Source organism: Euprymna scolopes, chromosome 17 (assembly GCF_053919585.1).
Source record: "Euprymna scolopes isolate OS-2025 chromosome 17, ASM5391958v1, whole genome shotgun sequence".
NCBI lineage: Eukaryota > Metazoa > Mollusca > Cephalopoda > Sepiida > Sepiolidae > Euprymna > Euprymna scolopes.
The window spans coordinates 42175228-42187727 of record NC_136498.1 but is presented as its reverse complement, the minus strand read 5'-3'; the positions used below and the strand labels follow the sequence as shown (position 1 = coordinate 42187727).

Here is a 12500-nt window from a genome sequence, read left to right as displayed (position 1 = left end):
AGTTCAGCCTTGCTTTGCTCATGCACTATGTACTGTTCATAACTTCATGTGCATATATATATATATATATATATATATATATATATATATATATATATATATATATTAAAAAGTTTGACTCATGTCCAGGTAACCTATCTAAAATTTCAAGTGTTTCGATCCAAAATTGGCGGAAGAGCCTGCAAAGGTCAACTCTTTCAACGTTGACCTCTTGGCAGCCAAATTTCCGACCCAAAACTGATTAGAAAGCTTGTTGCATGACTGAATACCATTTATGTAAAATTTCAAATGTTTGGACCCAAAATTGGCTGAATAGTTTGCTAGAGACTGCAAAGGTGAAATCTTTTGAACTTTGACCCCTTGGTAGCCAAATTTTCGGCAAAAAAAAAACAACGATTAAAAAGCTTGCCCTATGTCTGAATACATGTTAAGTAAAATTTTAAATATTTAGAACAAACATTTGGTTGAGTAATTTGGAGGAATTTAAAAAAAAGAAACTTTGACCCCAATTTTGAGCCCTTAATATTTATTGTTTTGAGCTCAAATCAAATTAAAAAGTTTGATTCATGTCCACGTAACCTACATCTAAAATTTCAAGACCCAAGATTAGCGAAGGAGTTTGGTAGAGTTTTCAAAGGTCAAATCGTTGATAGCTAAATTTCTGGCTGAAAGATTTTCCCAAATCTCAGTATCCCTTATGTCAAATCTCGAGTCTGTAAACACACACACACACACACACACACACACACACACACACACACACACACACACACATATATATATATATATATGTTGCTTTCTTTTTGTTTTGTGCAAGATGAAAAATGAATGTACTCCCTTTTGTAGAGTCTTATCAAAGTATTTGTAACATATTTTTGGAGGATTTTTTCTTAGTAAATTGTTTTGTAATTTACGATTGAAATATTTTGTTGACAAATATACCTCCGACTGTCATTTTGATTCATTAAAGTTGCTGGCTTGATGCTCACTGAAAAAATAGTTTTGTGGAAATTTTTTTTTATATAATGAAATATAGTGTTTCTGGACTTTCTCAGTGAATCTTTTCAGTAAAAATTTTGGTGAACAACGAAAAAAGAAGGAAAGAGTGGTTTCATTTTTAGAGCTCGAAATCGAACGACAGCAGAGGTAATGTCACGTTTAACTGCGAAATTTCGAGACTTGGCCATTTTTTCAAGGGACATAACTCCGAATCACAAGCTTCATTTAAAATGAATTAAATAAATGAAAAAGAAAATTAATGAATGTTTACTTAAGATAGTTAAAATTATGAACGAAAAAGTCATATATTAACTTAAAATAAATCAAATAAACAGAAAAGAAAATTAATAAATGTTTACTTAACATAGTTAAAAATATAAATTAAAAATATAATAAACCAAAATAAATGAAATAAATGAAAAAGAAAAGCTTAAGTAAAGAAACGTAATATAGTGGGAACTTCAATTAAAATAACATCATTTATTTTCGACGGGTTTTAAAATCGCAAGTCGCTTAGATCGGTAAATATGTAAAATCGCCGGTTAAAATAGTGCTATGGAACCGACAAGATTCGAACTTGGCACATCCAGGTCGTGAATCTGCGTTGGTATCCACTTCATCTTCGCCACCGCATATTGGTTAAGTGTTGACCATATATCATGTAGGATTTGAACTAGCTTTTGTATGCCACTTAAACGGCATTGGTATCCATTGTGTAAATTACTCCCCCTTCCCACAATTGCTGTATTCACAATGATCTACGACTAACACACTTGGACCACCAAGCAGACAAAAAATAGAAAGCCGTTGACACCAAATGATTATGCAAAATGGCGGCCTTTAAATAAAAAAAGCTATTTGTCAAGTCAAGAGGCGAGATATAATTCGACATGTCAACACAATCTGCATATACTGCCTTCGCAGGTTGGGACATGTCTTTCGGTTTGACCTCAGCAAGATTTGTACATTATTCCATTTAATGGACTTCAACACTGGTAAAGAAAAATCAGATGGTCCAATGATAATGATAGTGGAAAGAGAGCACTAGTTACGCCCGCTAAGGGTTGAGTTGGCGATAGCTACATATTTGACGACGTGGATAGACGATCTAGGTGTGTCAAGTTCGAATCCAGTTCTTTCTACGTAAATACTTAGGCAACCTTCACGTGGTCCTTTCTGTAAGTATCCGATTTCTTTCTAGAAATAATTCTAACTAAAAGAAAATTATCGAGAAAACCAAATGCTAACATTAGAATTATCTGAGATATGAATGACTTCCGACAGGAAGATGTTTTTTGTAAGAGAGTGCATATGAACGCGTGGGAGATTATCATCAGCAGAGAAGGATGGCTTGCTTGCGAAGAGATTAGCAGCAGCTAAAAAACACGCATATGCAAATTAGGAATGCACGTGAGAAGAAAAAGGAGGGAGAAATGCGCCACGTGCTCTAGGGAGAAGCAAAATGCGCGTAGAAGAAAATGAACGTGTGAAGTCGAGGATGAGAATCGGCTGGTTGTAGCCGGCATGCGGACGGAGGAAGGAGAAACGCGAACAACTAGATAGACATGTGGCAGCGAGAGACTTTTTAAAGTAGTGTCGAGACGGAAGAGTAAAGTGTAATAAAACTTTTGTTAAAAGAGAAAAAAAAATGTCGACCCGGATTTTAATTTATTTCTTTTCTTTTGTTTGTATATAACGGCAACGTTACATTTTCAGTTGAGCCTTTTATTGTATAGTTTAGCTTCTATATCGCTTGACCAATCGTCACTAAACTTGGTTAAAACATCGATCATGAACTAACTTAAAATTAATTTATTTGGATTTCTTGGACTGTTGATTTCATATTGAGTGTTATTTTCACAACGTTTCGGTCGATGTGATCTCCGACCTTCAGGTGTATCTTGTTGAACTCTGAAATCTTTCTGTAAAACTATGGCATGTTTCTGCTGAACTCCAAAACTTGCACAGAATTTTGGACATAACTATTTATTAAATCCACGAGGGTAACATGCTCTTGTTTCGTCAGTCCTAACTAGGTAGAAGTCCTAAGTAATTGCGAATTGTATTTTGAGTGTATTTTGAGTGTCGCCTGCATTGAGAATTGAACCTTCAACGCCCAAAATTACTTACAATTGAAGTTATGAAATCATTTATCCACTACGCCAATGATCAATAGTACTTGATAAAATGATGGCTGGGGGAACGAGAGCATGCAACCCCCATGAGTTAAATAAATGGTTTCGTTCGTAATTCTGCGCAGATTTTTAAGTTCGAGAGATAGATTTTCGAATTCGACAAGATAACTTTGAAGAAGGTCGAAGATTACATCAACTGAAACGTTGTGAAAATAACATTCACAACGAGAACAGTAGTCCGAAAAATCCACATAATACGGATAATCAATCTTCAGTTCAAAAATTCAAAAGCATAAGACTGATTTATTTTTACGATATCTAAATTAAAGGACAATGTCAAGATTCATTATTTTATTCAACCTATAAGCAATTGGCAGGACTTGCGGAAATTCAACAGCGGACTCTTTCATCTATATAATGAAATGACTGTAGAAATTACCCTCTGGGCCAAAGTATCGTAGGTTTGCACCAACAGATGTCACACAAAAGTTCAATACATCTATCCCAATAGCTAATATCTTATGCAGCTTTTGAACACCATTTTAGACGCATTCAGTCGTGATAATAAAATGCTACATTCCATCCGACGAGCAACACCATCAAAATCGCTACATTTTTAGAGAAAAGTATTCCTACTTTTCTCTTTAACTATTTAGTCCTAACACTGCTACCAGTTGTCACCGGAACCAACTCTACATTTTCCACAGATACTGTGATTACACCTATCATAATTGGTTCATAGACACACGGACATAACATAATCTTTCCCATTTCTGATTCATAAATAATAACGGCTCCCTACCAAGGTCTGTCTATTGTGATTGGCTGAGCGCTGAAAATTCTCATATTCCGGAATTCGATTCTCATAAATAAACGAAAAGTTACTAAAATTAAAACATGGTGTTATTAAGTTTTTTTTCGCACAGCGTCAAGTTCATTACATGCTTAGATTATTGCAGTCGTGTTTGTTTGTGTGTGTGTGTGTGTGTGTGTGTGTGTGTGTGTGTGTGCGTACAATACAAATCACTCTAATACTTGCTTTAACCAAACCGAGCCACAGCAACGCGTAACCGGGTACAGCTATTTAAATATAGAATATTAGTATTAAAACAATAGTCATTGAAAAAAGGAGCTAAAATGAAAATAGGCTAAAATTATTTTTATTTTTCATTAAATACATCGTAGATGTGAATAATAAAAATCGAATGGGAAACCAAAACTTATGAAGAATTCCTGGTAAAATTATTTATAAAAAAATAGTTGACTTGAGTGCCATCAGCTATAATCGAAATGGAAATGAAAAGCTTACAAAGAATTCTTCGTAAGATTATTTATTACAAGAAATGGAAAGTCATAACGATTAAACGACAGTAATTCGGAAGAAAAAAGATGCAAGCATGACATGTTTAATAACACACACGCTAGCGTATTAATATATAGATGAATCATCCGCATCTCCATCTAGTATTATATAAAAGAAACGTTGTCTGTGGGTGTGAGTGTAAGTTCGTTCCCTATATATTTGAAAACAGCTGGGCCGATTTTTATGAAATTTCACACGAAGGTAGCTGATGCGTGTGGTAGTGTTCTTTAATAGGGGGTTTTCATCAGAATATATTGGATAATATCTATAATCGATAATAAAAAAAAACTGATGAAAGTAGCAACAGGCAATTTTGACCAAAGTTAACACTTTACAAAACACAACATCACAACTGCATTTGAGAAGTTTTATTACCGCACAAATCGAAAGGCTCGGCATATAAAATCAACAGTAGGTTCTTTGATATGACAGTGGCGCGTTCGAAATGAATGTTCCTGTTTAGAGCACAACTGAACCATGATACTTGACCTTTGCCTTTTTAACATTAATTCAAGCGATTATACATAAAAATAATTTTATAAAATCAACAGTAAGTTTTGTACAGGGCAATATAGACTCCTATCGTATTATTTTACCGGGAGGCATCTGAAGCTTTCTGCCAGTGCACCACGATGAGGCCCCAACTAGAGCAGGCAATCAATCGATTTGATTGAAAATAGGCGATTTCGCCGATTTCGATTACAATAAAAAATATGGGACTGTGAAACATTCGTTGATCATCATTCGATCCCGGGCAACCTCGGATCTCCCTGCTAGTCTTATATAACTATGAAGTTTGACCTTTGATTTTGAAAGTTCGGTCATGATAGAAGTTTTGAGGTGATTTCAATTTCTGATTTTTCCAAATTTGATGTATAAATCTAATGCTCTTTACTATCGGCGAACAACAAGTTGAATTTTTAGCTGATTAGATCAATGGTTCCGAACCACTGTGCCGCATTAGTATGCCGCGGAATGATTACTCGTATGCCACGAATAGATAATTATTTATTCGCTGGATACGAGTAATTATTATAATAGCTAGAAGCAATTTAATTTCATTGTGTTCAATCAAGACATTTAATTTATTAATCATAGCGACACTGCTCAATTCCAAATCGACGAATTTCTGAAATTTAAATGTCTCCTACATACTATTAGGTTGTTGCATATATATATATATATATATATATATATATATATATATATATATATATATATATATATATATATATATATATATATATATATATATGTATATATATATATATATATATTCAGGTTCGAATCTATCGACTGGTGTTAATAGTGACACCCTGCATTGATGATTCCCGAAAGGCTGAAACACTAGTATGTAGGTATTTATTAATTACTAGTGGGGGGGGGGTACCCGGCGTTGCCCGAATGTTTGGAGGTGTGTGTGGTTGTTAATGAAAACCTAAGAATAAGCGAAGTAAAAAAAGAAAACAGAAAAACGAACGTTAAAACTTATCTGAAAAATAAAGCGGTGGGTACCCGGGTGGTGTGGTGGTGGTGGGGGGGGGGAGTAATCAAAACAAAAAACAAAAACAAAAAACAACTAACGTAAGGCAAACGAACGATGTTAAATGTAAAAATCTGAAAAACAAAAACAAAAAAGAAAACAGAAAAACGAACGTTAAAATAAATAAAAAAGGCACGTGAAAAATGGCTTAAATAAGGCGGTGCAATATTAAAGTTTAAAAAATCGGTGGGTACCCGGGTGTTTTTGGGTGTGTGTGGTCGGTGGGGGGGGGGGGGTGTTAATGAAAACCTAAGAATAAGCGAAGTAAAAAAGAAAACAACAGAAAAACGAACGTTACGTAAAAAATGGCTTAAATAACCCTGCTTCAATATTGAAATTTAAAAATCGAAAAAAAAAAAGACATCTCACACCACGATTCGAACCCAAAACGTTTAGATAATAACCTAACGCTCTAACCAAACGAGCAAACACGGCGTACATGAAATTTAGTTAGTTCTTCAAGTATTTAAACTAAATCAGGTCATGACGTCATCTGACGCATGCGTAGAACCGATCTCGTCATGAGAGGACGGTTTTTGTTGACCCCCCCCCTGTAGAAAATTGTTGATTTCAGGGGGAAAAAATTAACGTGTTTGGCCAATTTTTCAATATTTTTCGGGCGAAGGGTGGAGCTTCAATACGATACCAAGTTTGTTAATTTTTGTTCTGTCTGTCAAAAGTTTTTAGCGGACACACAAACACACACACACACATACATACATACATACATACATGCATACACATATTTTCGCTTTTATATATATAGGTTATAGTAAATAATCATATATATATATAGAGAGAGAGAGAGAGAGGGAGAGAGAGAAGTCTGTCTGTAGATTACCACACACACACACACACACACACACACACACACACACACACACACACACACAGATATATATATGTTTTGGATGTAACAAATATTTCGTCACTGGCTTTGCATCCAATAAGGACCTGTGTAAAGGCTTGCTAATTTACATTCCCATACCTGGCCTAAGAGAACTCTCTCCTAGTGGATAATTTCTCCTTTATCGAACTTTCATTGTATTTGATATCCTTCTATATATATTTTTATTTTTATTTTTCATACTCTATATTTTTCTATATTTATTTTATTCATCTTAATTAGTTTTTTTATCCACTTCTATCCACTTTATTTCCCTACTTTTTACTTTTATTATCCTATATTCCTTTCCTCTCTTATACCTTCGGAACTATTATCATATATTATAATTTGATAATTATTATATCTTAACAACTATCTATCCTATAATCCCTGTTAATTTAATATACCATCAGTATCCTCTATCTTACTCAATAAAAACCTTAGTACACTACACCCTGTATAATTCATCCCCTCACTTTAATTATCATAATATTACGTCTAATAAGATATATCTCTTCTACATCCTGTTGTAATCTCAGATAAAAAATACCAACTTAGTATAAACCACATATCACATGTAAAAACTTTCTCATAGCTACAACACATCTATCATCAGAGAGCTTAAACACATACTATCCATATACATTAAACCCACTATGATAGACGTGCTATACACCAACTTACATAATATATATTGCACACTCCTCCTTTATCACTGAGATCAATGTAGTTCCCCCAAATGACCCCAATAATTTATTTCGCTCCTGATGAAACTATCGCTAGACGTCACATCCCCATTATGTTACATAGCATCTTGTCTACTCTTCTGATGAGAAGGATTAGGCTTCGAAATACCATAGTATAAAGAGATCCTTTTTACCTAAACACCCCCAATTGATGTATACCCCTATTAAACTGAAACAAAAATGTAGTAGGCAAAAAAATAAATGTTCTGTCAGCAACAGTACAACTTCAAAATAGTCAATATCGCCCACCTCCAGAAGAGAGGGAATTCCTGTCCGTGATAACCGTGGTAAAAGAAGACACACTCCAATCGCCAGAAACACCCACACACACAATTTGCAGGACACTGCGACTCGTCTCTAGCCTCCTGCTTTTATAGTGGCCGGGAATTATCCATTTGCATAATCACATGAGAAAGAAACGTGATTTTCCGAGAGTTGCATGGGGTAAACGCTAATAAAAACCCCCGGACGCCATCTTGGAATTCTCTTTTCCCCCCAACCGGTGACACAACAGACGTTTTCCCCTCATTTTAGTTATTGCTACTTCTGCTACATAAACAAATGAATAAATCTATATATATTACTATATAATTCTTATACCTTCATTTTTTCTCTTTACTGATTCCTATATATATATATATATATATATATATATATATATATATATATATATATATATATATATATATATATATGATGATCATGGCAGCAAATTCGCTTTCGAACATTGCTATCATCATTTGCCGTTTTAGGCTACAGCCAGCCTTTTTTGCTATAAAGATACACGAGATGGTAAAAAGAGTATCTAATTTATATCGAACAATACCTGTGTATGAGGATTGTTATAGTGGGGAAAGACTTTGCATAGAGACAATCCCACTTTCTAAACAACTGCCACATTGATAAAAAAAAGAGCAAGTCTCCATCATTGGATGCAGCAGTCGTCGCAGGTTTTATATCAGAGTTTTCCTTCTCCTAGAGAGGTTGCCTTCACTACAGCTTACAGAGCCCTCTCCACCCACCATGTCATTTGATCCATGATTGGAACAGGTTGCTGGGCACCAGAGCATATTCCACACGCCGGTGGGTCATATATGCCGCAGCTTACAGGGCCTAAGCTCCTCTGGAGGTTTCTGTCAGGGTTACCTCACCCTTAACCTTTGGTTAAATAACCTTGGCCCACAAGGCAGTGGAGGTCCAGTTATACGGCGCAGGACATTCGCCGTTCATCGGAGCCTCGTTTGCGTGGCAGTGGTCATGACGTGCACGTGGAGTTGATTTGTCTGGGAGAAGCACAGAAAGATGCTAAGACATCTGTGTGCTTTTAACACACGTCCACACCAGACCTTGACCACTACATAAAAACTGCCAAGACTATATATATATATATATATATATATATATATATATATATATATATATATATATATATATATAGTCTTGGAAGTTTTTTAACCCTTAAAACTATACAAAAAACTTATTTAATTTTTATTTCTTATCATTCGTTAGAAAACCATTTAGTCAGTAAGTCATTTAATAACCTGTAATCACTGCATCAACTTTCTCTCTCGAATTCACTAATGTAATTTAAGGGATCATGAGTTGTTTACCATGAAATACTGATTTAAAAACAAAACAGTATATTAAATCATGGCTCCCCAGCAGTGTTGATCAAACAACACCTTGCTCAATCTTAAGAAGAAAAAATGTCACAGATATTAGATCTAGTTTCCTATTCCTATATGTATATGCATATATATATATACAGTCCTGGTCAAAATCATAAGACAACTTAAGAAAGTAAGCGTTTACGCATATTATCGAATTTTTAATCAAACAAATGGTTGAAACCATTGCCAAAAGGGAAAATATGATGGAAAAAAAATGAAATCTGCTTAATTCGAAAACTTAACCCTGATCTAATAATTATTTTTTTTAAAAAACAAACATTTTCACCTGGTCAAAATGGTAAGACCACTGATAATTTATCTAACAAAAGGCAATTATAAATTACTAAAAAGGGTCTTAGTATTTAGTATAGCCTCCATTATTACGAATTACTTCAAAAATTCTCTTCGGCATGCTTGCGACTTAGTTTTTTATCAATTGCGAAGAATTTTATCCCATGTACTGAAAACTGAATCAGAAAGTTCCTTTATCGAATCATACTGGGTTCCATCCTTGAACATTTCTTTTGCCATCCATTCCCAAAGATTTTCAATGGGATTGAGGTCCGGAGAACATGCTGGATGATCTAACAATTCTATATTATTTGAAGAAAAGTGTTCTCGTGCTTGTCGAGAAGTGTGTATCGCAGAGTTGTCTTGCTGGAAAATCCAATTTCTTCCACACAGACGTGGACCTTCAGTCCTGATAGAAGCATTTTCAAGCATTGAAATGTACTTCAATGATGTTTGCCGGCCTTTCACTACTTGCAACTTTAGAGTCCCAGCTGACGAGAAAGCACCCCAGATCATTAAAGACCCTCCTCCACTATGCCGAGTTGAAAAAGTCTCTTTGGGCAAATTTTTATCATGCCAATAATGTTGAAATCCATCTGGACCATCTAGATTAAACTTTTTCTCATCGGAGAAAATTACATTTTCCTACATCTCTTTATCCCAAGTCTGGTATTTGGCGGCATATTTAAGTCGGTTAGTTTTCTGCTGTTCAAGAAGACGTGGTTTCTGCAGTCGCTTTAAATGATTGAAACCCTTCATTTTCAGATGTCTTCTGATGGTTTTAGGACTACATTCTGCTGCTGTTTGGTTTTTCAATCAACTTGAGCTCATACTGGAGTTTTTTTTTAATTTCTTCTGATACGGCGATGCAGTGATGGGGTTATTTTTTTGGTCGACCTGGGCTCTTTTTGTGCCCATATTGATCTGGATTTCTTTAAAAAATTGTGATGATCGTTTGCTACGATTCACTTCGTTTGCAATGGATCTATGGGAGAGTCCACCCCTATTAAGCTCAAAGATCCTTCCTCTCTCAAACTCTGATAATGGTTTCCCTTTTGCCAGTTATAATTTAGTAAGATGTTTTTTTATCCACTAGCAAGTTGCTTTTAGTAACATAGAAAGCTTTTCGTATTCATTTTTTCAAAACTAGCCGATTTTATTTAAGTGGTATTATCATTTTGACCAATGGTTTAAGTGGTATTATCATTTTGGCAATGGTTTCAAACATTTGTTTGATTAAAAATGCGATAATATGCGTAAACGCTTACTTTCTTAAGTGGTCTTATGATTTTGACCAGGACTGTACACCCCCCACACACATATATATATATATATATATATATATATATATATATATATATATATATATATATATAAAATCTTGATATTGAAAATATTCAAATCTTAAAAAAACTTTTGTAAACGTGTAAGGAATTTATACAAAATTTTAAATACCCGACCACGAGTACAAATAAAACAAGAAAAACACATATTCCATGGAGTTTTGAAGAGAGCAAATCTTCTCATTTGAGGGAACAGGTTTGCAAGCCGCTAGGCGTTGCTAGGTCATAAAACTAAAAATATAATTTAATTTATGCAGATTTCTCATTTATTATTATAGAGGCAAATCTCTATTAATTATTATCCAAACTATATCAATGATTTCAAAAGTTATAAGAACGTATGCCTCAGGTACCATCAGCTAGAATCGAAACTAGAACGTGTAGCGCTCCAACCATAGTTGTTATTTATTTCTCCAGCATTTTCACTGTCTGAGCTAGCGACAGATGGATAGGTAAAAGATACAGCAGGAATTATGTTTTATTCGATTTACCCTGTCAAGGTCAAATGTTCTGTTTTCAATTTCAACTATTTAGAAGCAATTTTTGCTCGCTAAAAAACAAATCCAAAGTGTGCTACATGTCCAAACACCTTATATATCAAATTTCAACTATGTAGACCAATTATTTAGAAAGGAATTTGGTAGATACTTTTTTCCAACACACACTGACAAGGTCACTTATATATATATATATATATATATATATATATATATATATAGTAATTTATAAAATATATATGGCGATTAAGCTACACTGAATATTCGGCGTTTCATCCACTCTAGGATTCGACAGGTTTATGCGCGATTCTGTGGTTGTTTCTCGTTTTTATATGGTCCATATAAAAACGAGAAACAACCACAGAATTCGCGCATAAGCCTGAAGAATCCTAGAGTGGATGAAACGCCGAATATTCAGTGTAGCTTAATCGCCATATATATTTTATAAATTACTAACTAGCTCTACCTACGTATTGAGCACTTTTGAAGTAAATACTTAAAGTTTACGCATAAATCTATACTTTCGTATATTAACTTTATGTGAGTAAATGAAGTATATATATATATATATATATATATATATATATATATATATATATATATATATATATATATATATATATATATATATATTCGTGTGCAATATAAACGCTGAACTAATAAGAATAGATCTGGATCTAACATTGACATCATTAAAATATCTGAGTTATTTTTCGTTCTGGACTCTTAAAAAAAATCTAAAAAAACAATCAAACAAACAAACAAAACAAACAAACAAACAAACAAACAAACAAAACAAAAAAAAAAACAACATCGTTTGCCCAGAGACCCAAATAGTTAACTGACCCCGGGAATAGGAAAATATATAAAAATAAGAAAAATCAAAGAACACGAGGCTTAATGTACGGGCGATGTTGGAACGAGAAATGATCAGGAATGTGGGTCATGTTTTTTCTTTCTTCCCTTTTCTATTCTTTTTCTTTTTTACTATATACTGGATTGACAGATTCAATCGATATTTGAATTG

At 34.0% G+C, this 12500-nt stretch overlaps 1 long non-coding RNA gene across 1 annotated transcript in view; it reads left to right on the top strand.

The window, feature by feature from the left end:
- The first annotated feature begins 1963 nt into the window (after positions 1–1963).
- The window catches only part of LOC145297079 (uncharacterized), a 146377-nt gene continuing 135840 nt past the window's right edge, over positions 1964–12500 (top strand). The window contains exon 1 of the long non-coding RNA XR_013870103.1: positions 1964–2177. This is a non-coding gene — a long non-coding RNA (uncharacterized LOC145297079). The remainder of the gene's footprint in view (positions 2178–12500) is intronic.